The sequence below is a fragment of the Pteropus medius genome, unplaced genomic scaffold (assembly GCF_902729225.1).
Source record: "Pteropus medius unplaced genomic scaffold, Ma_sr-lr_union100, whole genome shotgun sequence".
Taxonomy (NCBI): Eukaryota; Metazoa; Chordata; class Mammalia; order Chiroptera; family Pteropodidae; genus Pteropus; species Pteropus medius.
The window spans coordinates 27,552,741-27,572,849 of record NW_024354502.1 but is presented as its reverse complement, the minus strand read 5'-3'; the positions used below and the strand labels follow the sequence as shown (position 1 = coordinate 27,572,849).

At 41.8% G+C, this 20,109-nt stretch overlaps 1 long non-coding RNA gene across 1 annotated transcript in view; it reads left to right on the top strand.

Annotated features, from left to right (window-relative positions):
- Positions 1-16,405, top strand: part of LOC120595474 (uncharacterized) — a 64,108-nt gene extending 47,703 nt beyond the window's left edge. Inside the window, exons 2-3 of the long non-coding RNA XR_005650850.1 lie at positions 12,464-12,556; positions 15,534-16,405. This is a non-coding gene — a long non-coding RNA (uncharacterized LOC120595474). The remainder of the gene's footprint in view (positions 1-12,463; positions 12,557-15,533) is intronic.
- Positions 16,406-20,109: the final 3,704 nt, after the last annotated feature.

Sequence of the window (20,109 nt, the reverse complement as noted above, 5' to 3'; positions counted from 1 at the left end):
CACCTGCCTGGGCTCAGTCCACAGCTCTGCCTCTGATGCCTGTGATCTTGAGCAAATTACTATGCTTCTCTGGGTCTTAGTTTGCTCCTCTGTAACACAGGAATAACTAGAATCTCCATAGGATTGTTGAGTGATATACTGAAGATCATGTTGGTGAAAGCACTTTGTAAACTACGAATCGCTCTATGTATAATAATTATTGTTTGCCTTCTACTGGGAAGCCCCCTCTAGCATGTGTGGCATTACTGGGGAGATTCTAGAGAAGGAGTTTTGAAAAGGGCTAGTTGGCAGGGATTTTAGGCTTGACATGCCTCATGCTCACCTCCGTAGTGGTAGCCCAGAAGCAGCCATTAACAGTACCTAGTCGAATGGCTGTGTTCTAATGCAACTTTATTCACAAACAGGCTGTGGCCAGATTTGTCCTGCAGGCCATAATTTGCTACCTGCTGCTCCAAAGGAGCAGGTTACCAGGGCTAAAAGCACTGATTTTGAGGGCACAGAGCTGTCTGGAAGGGATAGTCTCCTGAGACAAACCCACTGCATCACAGTCCAGTGGCTTCACAAGAACATTTTATTTTACCTGCAAATTTTTACCTACTAAGAATATAGTGTTAAAAACTCCATTTCCCATGGCCTCCTGTGGGCATCTCCACAGGGAACTGCACAGGCCTGGTCTCTATGCTTGGCTCAGCTTATGCTCAGGGAGAGGAACATAATCATATTCACCTTGGCTGCTGTCATCTGGGTCAATCAAGGAAATGCCACTGCACCAAAGTTAGAAAGATTATCCTACTTTTTTTCATAGCTGGCTCTTTCTTGAACATTTCCATCGCCATTGTCCTGGATGATAAGAGAACCAAGGCTGAGGAAGGAGAACCCAGAAAATGCGGGTGATGGGAGGAGGCCGAATGGGGCAGGACAGCAGCTGTTTATGTACTTCATGCCAGGCTTTGAGCTCGGTGTCGCCCAGACACCAGATCTAATCTGCTCTACCGCCTTACAGGTAGAGTATGATTGCCATCTTACAGGTGGAGTAGCAGAGACCCAGATAGGTTAGTTACTGCCTGCAGGAGGGGTGCGGTCCAGATTTAGCCCAGTTCTATCTGATTCCCAAGCTTGCCATCTTCCCGCTACACCCCACTGCCAGGAAGCTCTGCAAAGCTTCAGAAATGCATTCACTGGCTCCATGCACACCCTCTTCCTCCAGGGCAATATGAAATCTGGAGTGGTAGAGTAGGAGGGAAATGATGAATTAGACACCAGGAATCTGAGTCTGAGCTCTGCTACTCAATTGCCACTTGACCTTGGGCAAGACACGGGTGCTTGCTGGGCCTTAGTTTCCCCTCCATGCACTGAGGTCGTCTTAATGGCACCTTCCAGCTCTGTGATTCTTACGGCTTTTCTGCAAATAGCCTGTGGTGGACAACATATTCTGCTTTTCCTCATCTGGCTGCTCGGCAGGAGGGAGGGAGAAGGCAGCAGGAAAGCAAGGTCAATCAATTCCAGCCAAGACTGAAGCCTAAGAGATAGGGCGTGGCATGTTGAAAGATGATGGCTGGCAAAAATCATTAGAAGCATCTTTCAACAATCTATATGCCGTTATTGATCTTGTTATAGATCATCTTCTTCCATTCCTCCCCCTACCTTTTTTTTTCCCCCAAGATCTTCTGGATCAATACAGCAAGTGCATTGAGACTGTAGCAACACATTTAAAACCTTATAAAAGGTTATTTAGTTGCTAACAGTGCAGTGGTTTCTGCAAAGCCTGCCAAAAGGTTACAGCTTTTTGGGGATCATAAATTACAGACGACAGGAAAAAAGTAAGTGCGGTTTTCTTTATTGTCTCGATGATGGATGGACTCCTGAACAGGGCAGAAAATACATCATATCACCTTTAATGGGCGTGCATTTCTGCAGCCATAACTCACAATTTTAAAATAGAAAATGGTGAAATATGGCGTTGTATATTCCACTTGTGACATATTTATGAGTCCTTGCCTTCTTATAAATACAGTGATTGCTATTTCAAAGCACCATGTCAGGTATGAGCTGAGCACAAACAGCTGGCGCGGCTGAAAAATTATAGCCAGAGTGGACGTTTTCAAAAACTCTCTCTCGCAGCAGTAAATTTACAGTGTTTGCACTAACTGTTATTAAAACCAAATCCATATCTTGGCAACAGGAATCCATTGCTCAGGAACAGCTGGAGTGACAGGGTGCCCTGACAGCTGGAGTGAGCTCTAAACTTGGCCACGGTGCACATCAGCGAGGGAAGGTCGTGGGCCTCAGACGGAGACCAGAGGCTCCTTCTCCCAGATCTGGAGCCCAGGCTGGGTCCCTGCTGGGCGAGCCTCTGTCTCCTGTCTGACCACCGAGTCTGCTTCCAGCTCTTTTCCTGGGCTGGCCAGGGATCTGCTCCTGATTGTTTTCTGTCTAGGCCTTTGAGCCACTGAGCCCCACTTTCTCCCAGCTTCCTTCTCTCCACCTGGTGAGTCATTCTGGTGTCTGAAGAAGGAAGCAACAGAGCTGAAAAGAGGAACGGACCCGGTGCACAGCCCAGAGGAAAGACAAAGAGCAGAGTCCAGCGGGCTGGCTTGTGTGGGTGAGGTGAGGGGGTGGCAACCAGGCCGTGGGGGAAAAAAAGATGAGCTATAAAGGGCCAGATAGTCTATGCAATAATAATAATTTTCAAGTCAACCAAAAATTTCTAAGCTTCTATTTTGAGCTCGGTGTAATTTTAAGGGATCGAAATACAAAAAATGAACGAGACATCATTTTTACTCTCAAAGAGCTTACAGTCTAAAGACTGCCTGAAACTTGGCTAATAATGCTACACCTTGAATATTTTTGTATTTTATTCTTTACAAATTCTTTTCTTCTCTGATATTTCACTTGGCTGTTCCAACAACTAAAGAAAACTCATAGCAGCATGGATGAAACTCCAATTATTATGTTGAATGAAAGGAGACAGCCACTAAAGAACATATTTTAGGATTCAACTTAAATGGAGTTTAAAAACAGGCAAAACTGATCTTTGGGCAAAGAAGTCAGAATAGTGCCTGCCACTGCGGGGCCGGGGGTGATGGAGGTGGAGGAGTGGGAAGGGGCATGAGGGAGTGAGTCCTGGGGGTGTTGGAAATGAACGGCTCTAGATCACGATTTTAGTGGAGGTTACACAGAGTATACATAAGTAAAACCCATCGCTCTGTGAATTTAAGATTAGTGCACTTTACAAACTTTATATTTGTTATGCCTCAACTCCCTTTTCTTCCCCTCACCCACGGTCACACACAGGTGGCAGACATTGGTAGCCTTGCTTTATAGGTGGGGAGACTGAGGCACGAGCTTGCCCAAGGACACAAAATTGGTTTCCAAGGAAAATCCCATGCCACTCTCAAACATTCTCGCCCTACAGGTGCCTTCTCAAATTGGGCCTCCTCATCAAATAGTGGCCTTTTGTTCTAAGACAGTGGTTTTCAGCCTCTTTGCGGCAGCAGTAACTTTTGCCCCTTGCAAACACACTATCACTGGAACCTGAATTAAGGAGCAGACAGGATCTGCTCTATATAATGTGGGTGGGTAGGGAAGGCCTTGCTTCTCCTGGCACCCACAGTGGCCCTCCATCTCTGCTCTGAACTTGAGTCTCTGGAGAATGAGGTTCGAAAACCGATGGTTGGGTGACTTCCATCTGCGGCTTTGCAACATATTCAGAACATTTCTATTAATATCGAGGGGTGAATGTAAAATTCATACAAAAAATTAGGACTAATTATATGTACTCATTCATTCATTCTTTGTTTCAGCATTTGCAGAAATCCTATTTGCTAGAAGGAGGTGTTTGCTACATTTGCGCAGGGGGCTGGGGATTGAAAATGATAATGATGTGGTGCCTGTTTTCAGGAATTTATATATTAATGAGGTAGGGCCTCTCTGTCTGTACTGGCAGTGAAAACAAATGAATTCTGCTGGGACATGGTAGAAGAGGACTTCACAGAAGAGGTGATGTTGATGCTGGATCCTGAAGGATGAGTACAAGTTCACCAGGAAGAGTACTTGAGGTGAAGGGACCAGGATGGGCAGAATCCAGGGTATGAGGAGCACAGTTTGCAAGGGAAGGGTGGCCTGAGATGAGGCTTAGAAGCTGAAAGATGGCATCTTTTAGAAGATGCTAAGATGCTAAATGTCACTCTGAAGGAGTTAAGCTTTATCCTGTCAGCAAAAGAAGGCCTAGAGAGTTTTGCACAGGGGCTGGAAGTAGTCAGATCTATGTTTGAACCCTTCGCTTCAGCAGCATGTGGAAACATGGTGTGGCGTGAGGGGAAGCTGATGCTGGGGAAACAGCTGACTCCATCGGGAACTTCTGAGTGGGAGGCACGGTGGGTCACGTTGATCTCTGAGGGGACCGCAAGCTCTGATTCTATAATCCACAACAACCACTATTCAAAAAGGTTGGGAACTATTTAGAGGTCCAATCCAATGTTCCTGCTCATTGTATTTTTTTTAAGAATGCGGTGTTAGCATTTTTGCATATGATTTTAATAGAAATGTCTGTTAATCATAAAAAAAACACAGACTTCTCGGAAAAAAATCTAACAATGTGACAGAGGAAGTTAGAGATGCCCTGAAGGTCAACTACAGCCTTGGTATGTGGCCCAAATCTAATATTTGGCTTCAGCTTTGGGCTTGGCTGTTGGGAGGCCAGACAGTCATGCCAACATCAATGTCATTTCTGGCATCCCCGAATCAATGTGTGATCAATGATTGTGTGATTGTTTTATGTCTAATCATAATAGTAGTGGTGATATGAAGTAGTCATGGCATTCGTATTTATTAATAACTAAACTTTCATTTCGAAATAGAGGCAAGCCCTCTAGATGTAACTTAGAGTGGGGCTCTCTTTTGCGCTTTGTATATTGAAATCTTACCAAACAGCTGAAGTAAAAATGTGCATTTATTATTGTAATAGTGAAGTGCTGTAGTAAGTATGAGTGTGAAAGTTGTTAACTTTATGTATAAAGATTGTGGACTTTTAAAAGTTAAACAAATAGGAGAATAGCTGATCTAATATGAATGGTCACAGACAATATGCTAGCTAGACCACTTTGGGAAAAACATTGTATCTTTACATCCTGTTTGGAAACCGAAAATATTATGAAAACCTAAAAGATAACAGAACAAAAAAAGAGGATTAGTGCTATGGATTGAATGTTTTTATCCCGCCCCGGCCCCTGCCATGCAAAATCCACATCTTGAAACCCTAACCCTCAATGCGATGGTATTTGGAAGTCAGCCCTTTGGGAGGTCATTAGGGTAAATGAGGTCATGAGGGTGGAGATCTATGATGGGATTAGTGCCCTTGTAGGAGACGAGAGACCTAGCTCTCTCTTTCTACCATCTGAGGTCACAGCAAGGAGACTGCAAACCAGGGAGAGGACCCTTACCAGACAGCGAATCTGCTGACACTTCGATTTCGGATTCCGGGCCTCCAGAACTATGAGAAATAAATGTTTAAATCTATGGTAATTTGTTGTAACAGCCTGAGTTGACTAAGACAATTAGATTATGTCATTAATTCTCATTTTATGGAATTATTTGTTGTAGTAACATTCATGACATTAAGCAAAACAAACTTTCAGAACTGTTTTTAAATTTTTAAATGTTAAATTCTATTTAGGCCACGAATCTTTCAAGAAAGAGCCTCATCTGAGAATCCTTTACATCTTGTGAGGATAAATAAAAGACAGAATGTCAGCTTTATCACCTGAACATTTCAAAAGGAGGAAACACTCCAAGATCACACATAACATCTATGATAAATGATTGGGATTCAGACATAATAGAGAATAAAAAAAGAACCGAGAAAAAAAGACATCGTTAGAGAAAAATGAGACTCCCCTCAAAATATGTTGCTTCTCATCTACTTTGTTTGAAAATGGCCATCTCTTCAAATGGGCAGTGGAGGGGCTGTGGAACATCCCTTTAAGCTGACAGTCCAGAAAAAATGTTTCTACACTCTATGTCAACCCTCCAAATTTCAATATAGTTGTAATGCAAAATTGCAATAATAAAGTTTTAATATAAATTATGTATAGGTTTTGGCTTCTTCTTTGGCTGAATTTTAAAACTTGACCATTTGGCATTTCAGTAGAATGCACCTCTGGATGTAAATTGAAAATCTTTTCTCTCTCCAACCCCTAGGCTCTACTCTTTAGGTAACCACTGCATTTAGTGTATTTTCTTTCAGACTTTTGAAATGTAGCTAAAAAATATTTGTATTTTTTTCTTGCAACAATGGGATTGTACCATAGTACTGTCCAATAATTTTCTATTTATCACTCAGTAATTTAATACAAACATCTTTCCATAAGACTACTACATATATATTCTATTTTGTTTTATAATAGTCCAGTATATGGATGTGGCATTATTAATTTAACCAATCATCAGTTAAAGAACATATGAAGAACAATTTCCAATTTTTATTCATTGTAAGGACTGCTATAATAAACATATTTGTACAGTTTTTTAAGTGCTAATTACTTCTTTTATATATATGTATGTATATATATAATTTTCAGTATGACTTGCCATATTGTCTTCTAGAAATATTGTATCAATTAATATTCCCACCCACAGTGTTTATATATAAGAAGCCTGTTTCCCTCACCAACACTGAGCATCATCTGCCTTTTGAATTTTTGCCAACACGTTATGTGAAATATGGTCTCTTGTTATTTTAATATGCATCTTTTATTATTAGTGAGGTTGAACCTCTTTCTATATGTTATTGCATTGATTACTTTTAATCACAGAGGAAATGATGTCATCCTAAGTGAAGGAGAAAACAGCAACATATGGGCGTGATATTCTAGCTTTAGATGGTTCTACATAGATGAAATGGGAGATGGATACTTTATATTTGTACCGCTTTTTATAGCAGTCAGATCACTCTTACTGTCTAATTTCAGTTAATCCTCACAATCATCCTGTGAAGGATTTATTGCTATTATTAATGTTTTCAGGTGTGAAAAGATGGGGCTCTGAGAGGTCAATTGATTGGCTGGCCTAAGTCTTCATGGGTAAAAAAGTGGATCTGGGGTTTGAAGCTCAATTTTCTGCATCCCAGTCAACCTACATTCTACTTTACCTCACTGTAAAATTAGAAATTTAAATCCAGATTCCTGGGCTAACTGTTCTCAAACAGTAAAAAAGCTACCCGCATCAAGCGCAGCCCGCAAATGCATTAGTTCATTGAATCTTCATAACAATTCTATAAGGGAGGAGCAAATTATTACCCACATGTACAGATGAGGAGCTGACCGAGGTAACACAGGTGAGATTTAACCTTGGAAGGCTCGTGGGAACTCATGCTTTTGGTACTATACCACACAGGTTCTCATGCCAACTAGCACCATGCTAGAAGAAACAGCTTGCCCGTGTAAACTAATGAGCCCCCCAAAACCTAGGGCATTGCGGGAGACTGTGAAATTAATTCAAAGGAGACAAAAGAAAATCAGGCTGAGAATTAAGTATGGTAGGTACTGAGTTTTCTCAACAAGGACACTATTGACATTCTGGGAAGGATAATTCTTAGTGCAGGTTTGTCTCCCTGCATTGCTGGAGGCTATTCATCCCTGGTACTTACTCATAAAGGCCAGCAGCAGCTCCCAGGTACAATGATAACCCAAAACTCACACCCTGAATTTCCAAATGGCCTATGAAAGGGTGGTACTGCCCTAGTTGAGAACCACTGGGTCAGTGGACCTTGCTTGATTATGGTACGTGTTTATCTCAGCTTTTGAGATTGTGTTGTGTCTGGTAGGACTGTGCTGTTTAGGCTTACCCTCTGGCACAGGGCTCAGGTTTGCAGAGTGTTCTGCACAGGCAATGTGGTATTTCTGGGTCTTCCTTTGAGGCCAATCCTCAGTAACCCCGGAGCTCTTGATGCTGCCTCTGTCTGCAGACAGTCAATAAATGTCAATACTTGCTCTTGACAGATGTCTGGGTGTCTGCCGTTCTGTGCTGGGCTCTAGCTCACGGCAACCATTTTTCCAGGCCCAGATTTTTCTTCTTTTTGATTGCAGGGGCAGCAGCAGGCAGGGGGATCACCATTCCCTAGTTATGTTGCTATAGGGAAGGGCTTTCAAAGAATTGGAACCAAAGCTCTGTGGGTTGGCTCCTTCGAAAATCAGACTGGCCCAGTCTTCCTGGCCATGGGAGCAGACCCACTGGTTCAACTGGGCCCCTTCTGCCAAGCCCGTGGTGTGCCCAGAGCTGCTGTGTGAGCTCATGCTATATTCAGGAAGAGCCGGGGCCTCTGGGGCACAATCAGCAGAACTTCAGGAAACTTGGGGAGGAAAAGGCAATGAGTGGCTACTTGGGGTTTGGCTCCAGGCCTGCAACTCCTCCAGCCAGACGGCCATGCCCACCAAAGTGGCTCTGTGGGCATAGTTTTTAAAGTAGTGACGGCAGTGCAGCAATATTTAAACCTTTGCTTGTCTCCAATTTGCCCTGTGAAGAGAGTTTGTTATGCGCTGTCAGAAAATGTGTGCAAAGAAAGGTAATTCTGAAAACAGGAAGTTTATAGCGCTCAATTTCTAAAACAAGGGAGTATGTTCTTTCTGAGTTCTCCTTCCTCATTTGTTTAAACAGCACACTCTCTTTCACCCTTGTTGTTGTTTAGGGCCAGACTATGAACAAGAAAGCTCACTGTTAAAAAACAATTGATTTTTAAATTGATCCATGACACCATGTATTATAAATACTGTGTAGGTCTCTCTAGTCCCACAGCAGGCTTCTGCCCCGGGGGGATGATGACAACAGGAGGTGGGGGGCTCTTAATAGGCTCCTGGTGGTGTTGTTTCAGCTGCCAGGAGAAATCTGGGCAGAGAATTTTCTAGTCTGAAGCTCTTCTTAGTGGGCTCCTCCTTGGAAAGCATGTGGCAGGGCTCTGGGGTACTCTGGAAAGAAATGGGTGATTCATGGGACCTTCTCTTCCCTTTCCTGGGCAAATCTTCATCCTAGACCTGCTGGTTTTGTGCTCACTGCCCGTTCTCTGGGACACCAATTGATTTCCTCTGTGGCTTTGCAGGAATCATCCCGGGAGCACAGTGGGTCCTTTGATATCCGCAGATATTGGCACTATGAGGGCAGCATTTCATTTATGGTGAGAAATAACACAGGATGGGAGGGCTGCATCCTCTATGCTGATTTCACTCATTCTTCATTAACTTTGCAATGCTCTTAAAGCAGACCTGGGCTACAACCCAACTGGCTAAGTCTGTTGCAGTAGTTAAGGCTTGCAGACGTAGAGGGCTAACTGAGGGACACTCTACACAAATGCAATGTGTTATGAACGCACAGGCATCTTTGTAAAAATCCACGACCATTCAGCATGGAACCAGCCAGACTCTTGGGCTAACATGTCAGTTGGACTTCTTAGAACCCTATTGGTCTCTGGCTCCAAGGCTTCTTGAGAAGTAGTATGACAAATTTCAGGTGTCCCCTTAGAGCTAGGTGTGGTTTATGGTGTGATGGGGTGGGAAAAGCCTGGAATTTGGACTCAACCAAACTGATACCAATAACAGGAGGCCACCACTTAGTAACTCTGCAAATGGCCTGAGTTTTGATTTCCCTGTCGCTAAAGAGGGGGATAATAACACTATTTTACCTGAAGTGATTGCTGGGAGGATCAGCTGAGAAATTTGAAAAAGGTTTGGCATCTGTAAAACGCTTTCTAAGTGTTGTCTTTATTATTCTCTGCTCTTAGAAGTTGAACTTTAAAGTCTCTTTGAACTGTGATGAATTCTATGATGAACTCTTCCTGGGACAAAGCTCTCTATTTTTCCTTCCCACGAGACGCCCACAGTCTCAAGAGGTGCATAAAATCCAGGTGCAATCCAGTGAGTTGAATCTCTGTCCTTTCTTAATTTAGTTCAATATTACATTCTCTCTCTCCTTAATTTTTTTTTTTAAGTTGAACCAAATACACCCTTAAAACAACAATGGGCCTGGGAAGAGCAGGACGGCACCCTTGCCAAAGCTGCAGTATCAGACATGAGGTCAGCAGCACAGCAGCTGTCTAAGGAGGCTGAGGGAAGGGGGGCTGCCTTGGTTTGGTGCCTTCTTGATGAGGTGTTTTTGCAGGAATGACTTATATATGCAAGGCAAAAGAATTGAGTGTTGAGTTTGGCTAATGCCCACTATGGAGCTGTCATTACATCAAGGTTAGTTCATGGTTCAAGAAAATGTCTTGAATATCAATTGTTTCTTCTTTCTGTGAAGTAGAAGAATATTCGATCAGTCTTGCCAGAAGTGGGGGTTATGGATGAGGCTTTGATATATAGATGGAAACATCAGAATGCAGTAGAAAGAGTTCTGGCTTTGCAGTCTTAAAATCTAGGTTGACTGGGCCCGCCACTATCTGCGTGACTTTGGGGAAATCACTTAACCTCTCTGGTCCATAAGAGTCATACATACATATCATGATGTTTGGGGATAGTTGCATATATCACATTGTCTAGTAATCACCTTTGTAAAAAACAAATATTTAAAAATTGATGTATAATATACGTTCAGGAAACTGCTCAAATCATAGTAGACAGCTTGATGGACTATTTCAAAGTAAACCCATTCATGTAATCACCACCCACAAGAAGAACTAGCACATTACCAGAACTCTAGTATCCCTTCTCTGCCCAACTTCTGCCACTCTCCCACCTCCTCCCCCAAATCGACCACTGTCCTACTCCTAAAACCATAGATTAGTTTGGTCTGTTTTTGAACTATTTATATAAATGAAATCATACAATATGTACTTTGTTTTTTGTTCCTGGCTTGTTTTGCTTGTGAGATTCAGCCATGTTGTCGCAAGTAACAGTAGTTTATTAATGTGTGTTGTTTTATAACATTCTCCAGTATGATCATACCCCAACATATCCATTTTATGTTGATGGATATTTGTTTTTTTCTAGTTTTTGGCACATCCACATAATGTTATGTTGCCTGCATTTCTGTTTGGCGTATACCTAAGAGTGGGATTGCTGAGTCCTATAGGATATATGTAGCTCAGCTTTAATAGAAATTGTCAAATAAATTTACAGAATGAGTGTATCAATTTCTACTCCTACCCAGCAGCGTATGGGAGTTTCTGTTTCTCTTTATTTTCCCTAAAACTTGGTATTGACAGTCTTTTTCATTTTGCATTCTGATGAGGTAAAGTGATATCTCGTTTTGTTCTTTCATTTGCATTTTCCCAGTGGCTACTGATGTTAAGCACATTTTTATATATTTATAAGCCTTTTAAATATCCTTTCATGAAGTGCTTGTTTAAGTCTTCTGGTCATTTTTCTACTGCATCTTTTTTTTTTTTAATTTGTAAGAGTTCTTACTATATTTTAATTGCGGCATATTGTTGGATGTCTTTATTGCACATACCTTCTCTTACTTTGTAGCTTGCCTTTTCACTCTCTTAATGATATATTATTATGAACAGAAGTTTCTAATTTTAATATAGATTAATATAACAACATTTCCCCTTATTGTTAGTGCTGTTTTTGTGTGTTATACTTATGAAATATTTGGAGTGTGAAACCCAGTGGCTTTTGGTTGCACCTACCACCTCCTGCAGATCAGACAACTGTAAGCTCAAGGTAGCAGTACACCTCTCAGAACACTATCACTTCAATCCCAAGATGCTCGTGGAGCTTTCCCAGCTTGCAGGTATACCAGGTCTAGGCTGATTCGAAGAACCTGCTAGAGGCTCAAGGCTCTTGACTGGAATCAGGAACTTAGTGAAGAGAACACAGGACTTATGGTTTCCAAGAAACATATTTGTTCACCCGATTGTGGAAAGAGAGAACATTAGTTGGCACTTTCCTGAGGACTGTATTTCCAGAATCTCCGTGGAAATAAAATCTCTGACTCAGTTATAATCTTTTGTCTAGGAATTAGACACAGGGGCTCCCGTTGGCCCAAACTCCCTTTTCAGGGACTCTCCTGTCCTCCCACGGCCTTGCTGAGTGAGCGGGGCCCATGTGATCCTGCATCCTTTGTCACAGTTGATTGGACCAGGTGTTGACATAGTAGCTAGGAGTGGCCTGACTGTGGGCTGGCCAGGGAACAATCAGTGGCTTATGTGGATTGGGACAAAATGTACTCCTAAGCCAATAAAAGTCCCTCTTTGGGGAATCTGAACCAGGAACCAGAAGGATATTGCAGGCTGGTGTTGGGCACATGTACTGAAAGGCCATATAGAGTCGGGGCAAGGGAGCCAGTTTGGGAATATGTATTCACTGAATGTATAAGGGACTGAGAGTCAGAGAAGCTAGTTGGGAAGGAGAGGAGGAGGGAGTGTGGGCCCACAGAAGAACAGAGAAATCGTGTGTGAGTAGAGAGTAAGAGAGAAAATCCCTGTTTTATGCCCTTCCTAAGGCCTGATTCGATGTTTCCTGGTTTCCCTTAGGACCTCTGTGTATCCTGGCAATAATATCTTTGATTCGAGCTCATTTGATCCTTGCAGTCAAAAGAGTTTGGACTAAGATAGTCAAGATCAAAGGTAAGAAAAAAAAGATTTATAGGTTGTGTTATGTTTAATAAACTTTATAAGATTTTAGTAAAAAAAAAATGATTCCTCTACAATTTAGATTACCTATCTTATTGACTAGAATTATGTCTGTGAGAGTAACAGTGCAGTTCTTTAGCCATTAAAACGTTAATTCTGGACATGTGTGCAAAAAGGGAGCATGGAGGCAGCTCTCCGATCCTCATCCTGTAATTATAGCATGGCCTCAATGTGAAGCCGGGGAGGGGACAGAGGCACCTGTGGCCTGTGGGATTCAGATTCCTCACCTCTGGTCTGGAGCAGCATACTTCATGGTGCTTCAAAGGTCCTTGGGGTTAAAAAGTGGTTATAACCTGAAGGGCCAAGAGTAGGAGAATGGCTAAATAAATTAGTGGTCTTCAAATAAGGGAGTATTTATGGAGTCATTACAGATGATGTCATTAAAGAGGTTTTTAATGATATGGGAAATTAATTGTATAATAACATGTGACACTAACTGGAAAACAGATGTAAAATGTTTTATACAGGTTGACCTCAACTATGTTAAAATAAACATGTGAAAACTGTTAACAATAGTCGTATATATTCATTACATATATATTTGTTTCTCTGTATTTTCTCAGATTGCTTTTATAATCAGAAAACAATGTTTAAAAATAAAATACAAATGAATAAGCTGTTGACTCAGATTCTCAAAGTGTGACATGAGTCTGTTCCGGATTTTTCCTCAAACATCCATTCTTTCTCCAGTTTTGTGACTATAGAGCCAAGTTGGGATCTGATTTATAAAAAATGTGGGAGAAGTGAGTGGCAACAAACTTTACAAGTGCTTTGTGATCTTAGAGAGGAAGCTTGTCTCTAGCAACCCTGGCAGGGCATTTTTGAGGTTTTTGTCCTAGAAGGGCCTGGCTTGGGTTTAAGTGGGACATGGGGCAGGGTAAAGACAACAGGGACAGAGGCAGCAAGAGCTGATGAGGACTTCAGAAACCACCCAGGTGGACACCACTGCTTTATAGATAATGACGCTACCTTGACTTAAATGCCTCCTATAAACTAGGTGTGTGCACAGGGAAGACACGCTAGATGCTGAACAGCTGACATTTTATTTAACTTTCACAACAGCCCAATGAGGCTGGCTTTATCATCACCATTTCACCAATGAGAAAACTAACCAACCCCAAAACAAAGTAAGGAAATTAGCTTAAAGGGGTAAAGTGAAATTCACAGGTAGCTGATAGTAGGTCCAGGACAGAAAAACATTCCTCTTTTTTTAAACTTTTACCTCTGATAATACAGATAATAATCACATATGATAATACAGATAATAATCATGTATAGGGTCTTTACTATGTGCCGGATCTCGTGCCGATTGCTTTTCCTGCCTTATCCCCTTTAATGCTCTCCTTCAAGGTTGTGCAGCACGTAGCACATCTCACCTGTGTGCATGCCTAGCACTTTAGGCCAGGAGACTGAATCTCCCACTTTCTTTGTTCCCTGTCCCACTCACCCCCTGAAGCTGCATCCATACATCTGCAAATACAAGTTCCCAGGCCTTGCGTAGGTACTGTTTTCTTTCCTGCACACAAGTAAAGACCTTTGAGTCGGCAGTTCGGTTTTATAAGGTTGCTACTTCCTGCCCTTACTTTATTACATCTGTTCTTTGGGGCATGGTGTTATAAATTGGGTATGTGATGATGTGTAATCACTAACTGAAAAGCCAATACATTTTCACTGTACCGGCAGCAAGACAAATAAAAGGCAAAATGAAAGGCTTGTGCTCTTTTGACAAAGGGAAAAGCACACAACGCACATATTAAAGAAAAAAAAAAAAACCAGACTGCAAATGGAAAATGTTGTCATCTTAGGGGAGTTGTTTTCCTGGGGCCGTCTGACTTAGGTTTGCCTCCTGGGAGTGGGGTGCCTGGTGGCTGGGAGGTGGGGAGGATGGAGGGTGATCTTTTGGTTCTCTTGGGAACCACATTACTATTAGGCTTTGTAAACCTTAGGCTATTGCCCACTATAAGATATGATTCGGGCAGCTTTCAAATAAGAACAATCTGTGTGGGGCAGAGGGAAGACAGGTGGAGAGGAAGAGGAGAGACAGAAAGGGACATGTTCCCATTTATCTGGGTGTATACAGTAGGGTGATTTTCCCTCAGTGGAAATTCAGTAAACTGTCTTGGTTGATACTGATACATGTAGGACAGTGCAATACTTATAATAAGGGCTTAATAAGTGATGATACTGTGTCTGTTCTGATTCATTGCTTTCACACAGCAAGAACTAGATAGGATAGGATATGCATGTCAAGTTGGGTTTGAGAGCTTTTAGAAAAAAAGTCTTTCCATCCATTTATATCCAGTAAATATGAATATTTATTCATATTCAACTCTGAAACCTTGCAAAAATACAGTCTGCAGGGCTATGGAGTTTTGTTTTGCTTTGTTTTTTTTTTCTTCTCCAAAGCCCCAAGGAAAATGCCGTAGAAAGAGGCCTTGGAGGATAGATTTTTTTGAAACTGATTAAAGCAAAAGATAATAAGAATAATATATATTGTTAGTCTATAAAAGATTTTGCAAGAAAAAAATAAAAGAGGAAAAATCTTTAGGCTTGGTAACTAATTATGTTCATGAAGTGAAGATGAATATGAAGAGAGATAAGGGCCTCTCCTTTTTAAAGAGGATTCAACTATGTGAGCAGCCTAGGAATTGGGATTTCAGTAGTTCTTCCAACACGATATCATAATAACAGTAATAATAATAAAGTAATAATGTAATTATAAATTACCTTTATTGATTGACCATATACAGGGCTGACCGAAGATGAGAACCAGCGTGGGAGACCAGGGCCCAGTAGGCTGAAGGGGCCTGGGGCTATGTTATACAGCAATACAAATCTGCCCTCCCTGAGGGCAAACCAGGTCTCAGCAGTTTAATTTTCAAAATTCTTTATCTCATTTGATTTCTTTCAGAATTCTATGAGGAAGACAAGAAAGGCATTCCTGTCGTTCCAGAATTCTATATGGGGAAACCAAGACTCAAAACAGGGTGGCTGACTCACCTACAGCCACCAGCGGCAGAGCCAGGACCTGACCAAGGCCTTCCAAGGCCTGCTTAGGTCTTCTCTAGGCCATCCCGTGAGGGAGAAGAGACCACCAAAACCATAGTATCGGAGTATTTAGAGCATCTGCATGTGCCAAACAGTGCCACCCAATTCCAGTTCTGGAGAGTCTGTGCTTTGACCACATTGGCACCCAAGGAGCCTCAGATGTGATAGCGCAGGGCTCCTCCTGATGAGTAGTATGCCTGGCTCCTGTTAGGCTGACCTAAGTGGCCAAACTAACATTCTCTGTCTGCAGACATTGAATTCTTGTAAAAACATAACATTTCTCTTTGGGATGCTATTTTACAATAGGAGCTCATTTTCTCAGATGAAGATGCTGGTTTCTTAAGTTATTTAATATAGACCTTCACTCGATTTCATTAATACCACATGATTTATATATTAATATGCTGTTTTGTGTTTTATTGTCTGTCTCTACTGCCCCACTCTCCAATTTGGATGTAAGGTCTGCGAAGGCAGAGTTTTTGGTCTGTTTTTTTCACTTAAGATCTCAAGTGCTCACATCAGTGCCTGACATTTGTAAGTGCTCAATAATTGTTTTTGTTTAAATGACTAAATGACAAAATAAAGAGAAAATAACAGAGGCTGACAATCTCAAATAATATGTTCATGTCCAGTGAGGATAAAAGGATATCACTGCCTGATATCCATTGGTAGTTCAAACAGAGAAAAGAAATGAAAGAACTGAGCTGATACGTGGTCCAGGGGACTCTACGCACACGAACCCAAAGGTACCCATTCCCACTTGAGAAGGTATATTGTTCAGGTACTGCCTTTAAAAAAAGTCAATTTTTTTTTTTTTTTTTAGCAGTGATTGAGTAGTAAACAGGCAAGAAAAATTTTCTGTTAATTTTTTTCAAGGTTGAATTTTGGAGTGAATTATTGAATCGACTGGTCCATAAAAATAATAAATCAATAGTTAAGAATGAAATTCGTTGTTAAAAGGCAAAAGGCCAAATGATGACATAATAAAGATGATGGATGAAATCAAGAGTCAGCAAACTATGACCCTGGGGCCAAATCCTGCCTGGCACCTATTTTTGTAAATAAAGTTTTATTGGAACACAGCCAGGCCCATCTATTTACCATTGTCTATGGCCGATTTTATGGTACAATGATAGAGTTGAGTAGTGTGTGACAGAGCCCATATGGTCCTCTGGGACTAAAATATTTACAATCTGGCCTTTTACAGAAAACATTTGCCGACCTCTGGATTAAATGATGGGCCATCATATTAAAGTCCAAAGGACTGAGCCGACAATGAAGTGAAAGCTAAAACAATGATGTCTTTCCACTGGAAAGCCCAATATCGGAGACTTAGCTTCTGCAAAGAATCATTATCCATCATAGAAAATTCATGTTGTTAATTTGAATTTCATTGGTTTGGTAGTTTTAATTGTATTTCTTCTATAAATTTGTTTTTATTTTACATTTGCATAAGAGCTGGAAGCATAAGGATTTATATCTAGGTTAGTGTTTGTATATATTAACTTGACTGTAAAATAACTTAAATCAACCCCAAGGGTATTAGTGAGATATTTCTCCCTTAAATGTGTTCTCATCCTTTATTACTTAAATTTGAAAATTACTGGTTTAAAGGCATCTGGGAAGAGCTTGTATCTAGGTTTTGCTAAGTTATACTATGGTCACTGCTAATTGTCTTTCTCTAAATTTATTCAGGCAGGAGAACATTACTAAAATTTCTCTCCTTTCTAGTTTGATTCATTAAGTATTTGCCTTATAACTTAGAGAATTCAAGAGAGAAGAAACGTATTGGGAGGCATTTAGTTGAGTCCTGCTTTTTTGTCCTTTTATAATTTTGGGATGACTGGATTCTGATCACTGTACCATTTCATTACTTCTCATCTTTGAAAACATGGGGCAAATTATCATGGTTGTGGCTTTAAAAGCCTGTCTTCTGCTCCGAGCCAGACTCCTTGAGCCCAGTGGGCTTGTGTTTGGGCGGTTCGGGGGCCCGAAGGCCTGTTCTGTTACTTGTTCTCTGGAGTAAGACTAACTGTAAATCCCCAGAGTTTGAATTTGACAAGCATTCACTGTCTGGTATAAATGTGCATGCTACTTATAGAATCTCTGTATGTCATAGGATCATAACAGTTTAGAGCCAGAGGAAAGACTGAAGTTCAAACAAGTCAAGGCTTTTGCCCAAGAGCACAAAGTAAGAGGCAGAATTGGTATTGTATTAGTTGCATTAAGGAGACAAAGACAAAAACAAAAACCAAAACAAGCTAGGATAAATCCTTGACAAAACAAAACAGCTAAAGTTATCTGAGCTCTGAAATCAGAAGTATAAAAACATCCGGCACTATGGAGCTAAAGATTTTGTTTATGACATTAACTCTGAAACGTCATCTATTTTTATTTTCAGCAACTCTCTTTGATTTTTGCCCTGAGTTGATTCTTATAGCTTATTTTATAAAACATGTTCTGTCTACTCTTTGTTCGCTAAGTCTTACAGCAGGCTTTGATGGTGAGCAATATAATTCTGACCTCCAGTTGCTAGAATGCAAATATTCTTGTAATTGCTCAGGCCTTATGCCTTCTTGGCCCCCAGTCTGAACACTAGCTCAGCTTCTGTGCAACCTAAGCTCAGAGTAGTCCCTGAGTCAGCACTGGAGTGAGTTTTTGAAAATAAATCTGATCATTCCCCTTCTGCTTAATCCTTGCAATGGCTTTCCATAGCTTCATGGTGGAATAAAGCTCCTTGACATGTGGGTCCACCTCTCCTGCCTTACTGGTCCGTTCTGACAATGGCTTCTGGGATTCTTTCCTCTTCCACTCCAGCCTCACCTGCTTCTTCCAGGCCCTGGACCCCACTGTGCAGTTGTCCTTTTGCCTGGTGACGCTATCTTATCCTTGAGTTCTCAGCTCAGTTGTCACTTCCTCGGGGAGATTCCTTTGCCCTTCCTGACCTAGGCAGCTCCCCCTTAATGTGAGACAGCACCATGCACATCCCCTGAAGCACTGAATCACTGTTGCAATTTTTCATTCATTTGAATTAAGTCCTGCACTTGATAGTGAGCTCTGTGATGCAGAAATAGTGTCTTATTCTCTATTGTATCCCCCACCCAGTGCCTGGCACCTAATAGATGCTCAATAAATACTTGCTGACCCCTGAATGCATGAATGAGTGAATGAATAAATGAAGTTCGGGCCCAGGGTTGGGAGAAGGATCTTAGCACAATTGTCAGCCGAACATGTTGGGAAGAGAATCCAATTTGGAGTCACTAAGACCTTGATTCGAATCTCTGGGTCATGTGGCCTCTCTGTGCTTCAGTGAATTCATTTGAAAAGCTGACTAAATAACGATGTCTAGCATGCAGGTACTTGTGAACATGAAGCAGGCAACCAGGGAAAACACTGGCCTTTTCTCCCTTCTCTCAGACACAGACGAACACAGCCAGGGAGGCTTTTTTCCATTTCAGATAGAAGCTTGGTCGGCTTCAGCCCTCTGGTGTCCCTGGGCTCACCTGGTGATTTTAAGCTGCTGGTGACCCAGCAGAGTAGGACTCACAGGGCAGGGCCAGGCCTCAGTCTGGCTTTGGGAAGCAGGCTTCGCGTGCCAGGGCTCAGAGCAGCTGGGGGATCTGCGAGGAAATGAGCTGGACCTGGGAGGGCAGGGGTTAAGCGGCAGCCACTTAAGATGGGCCCATTCAGGGGTGTACCCGTTCATCATGATAAGTGTCATAGTAAAATCAATTCTCTGTGTACTTTTGGGAATTACAACTATCATTTTGGTGTGATTTATTTGGTGTATAACACGAACATGGCCATTTGTTTCATCATTCTGAAAGTTCATCTAAAATTGCTTTGAGTTTCTGGTTTTCAGGAGTGACATGTCCAATTGTTATCGTCCATCCTATGAAATATGGATTGAGGAATACAATGCTGCCGGCCTTGTTTCCTCCCTGGTTACCTGCTTTAGGTGGCAGGGGAAGTTTTATTGCTTTGATTTCCCTTCTCCTCTCATTGCTCTCCCCACACCGAATCTGTCTTCAGACCAATATAGGCTTGAACCCTGGGCCTTTTCTCCCTGCCAGGCCTTGGGAACTTCTCTTTTCTGCAAAGAAAGAAGGCAATCTCTGAAGTGTCCTAGGCTCTCTACTCACTTCCACAGCCTTCACTGGGGGTCATTTCCCCCCTGCCCAGTCACAGTCCTGACCCTGGCTTGTAAACCCATTTCCATTTATATCTGGGTGTGGCTATTAGACTGCCCTTGGGGCTTGGGTCAAAATGGACTTGTTTAAGAGTTGTCTGTACCACTTAACTGGCTGTGTGACTTTGGATGATTCCCTCAATTTCTCTGAGTTTTCTCATCTATAAATTGGAGATGATAATAAGGTGAGGATTACATATACCAATAGCCTTAGCACGTATCTAGCACTTAGCTACGGCGCAATAAGTAC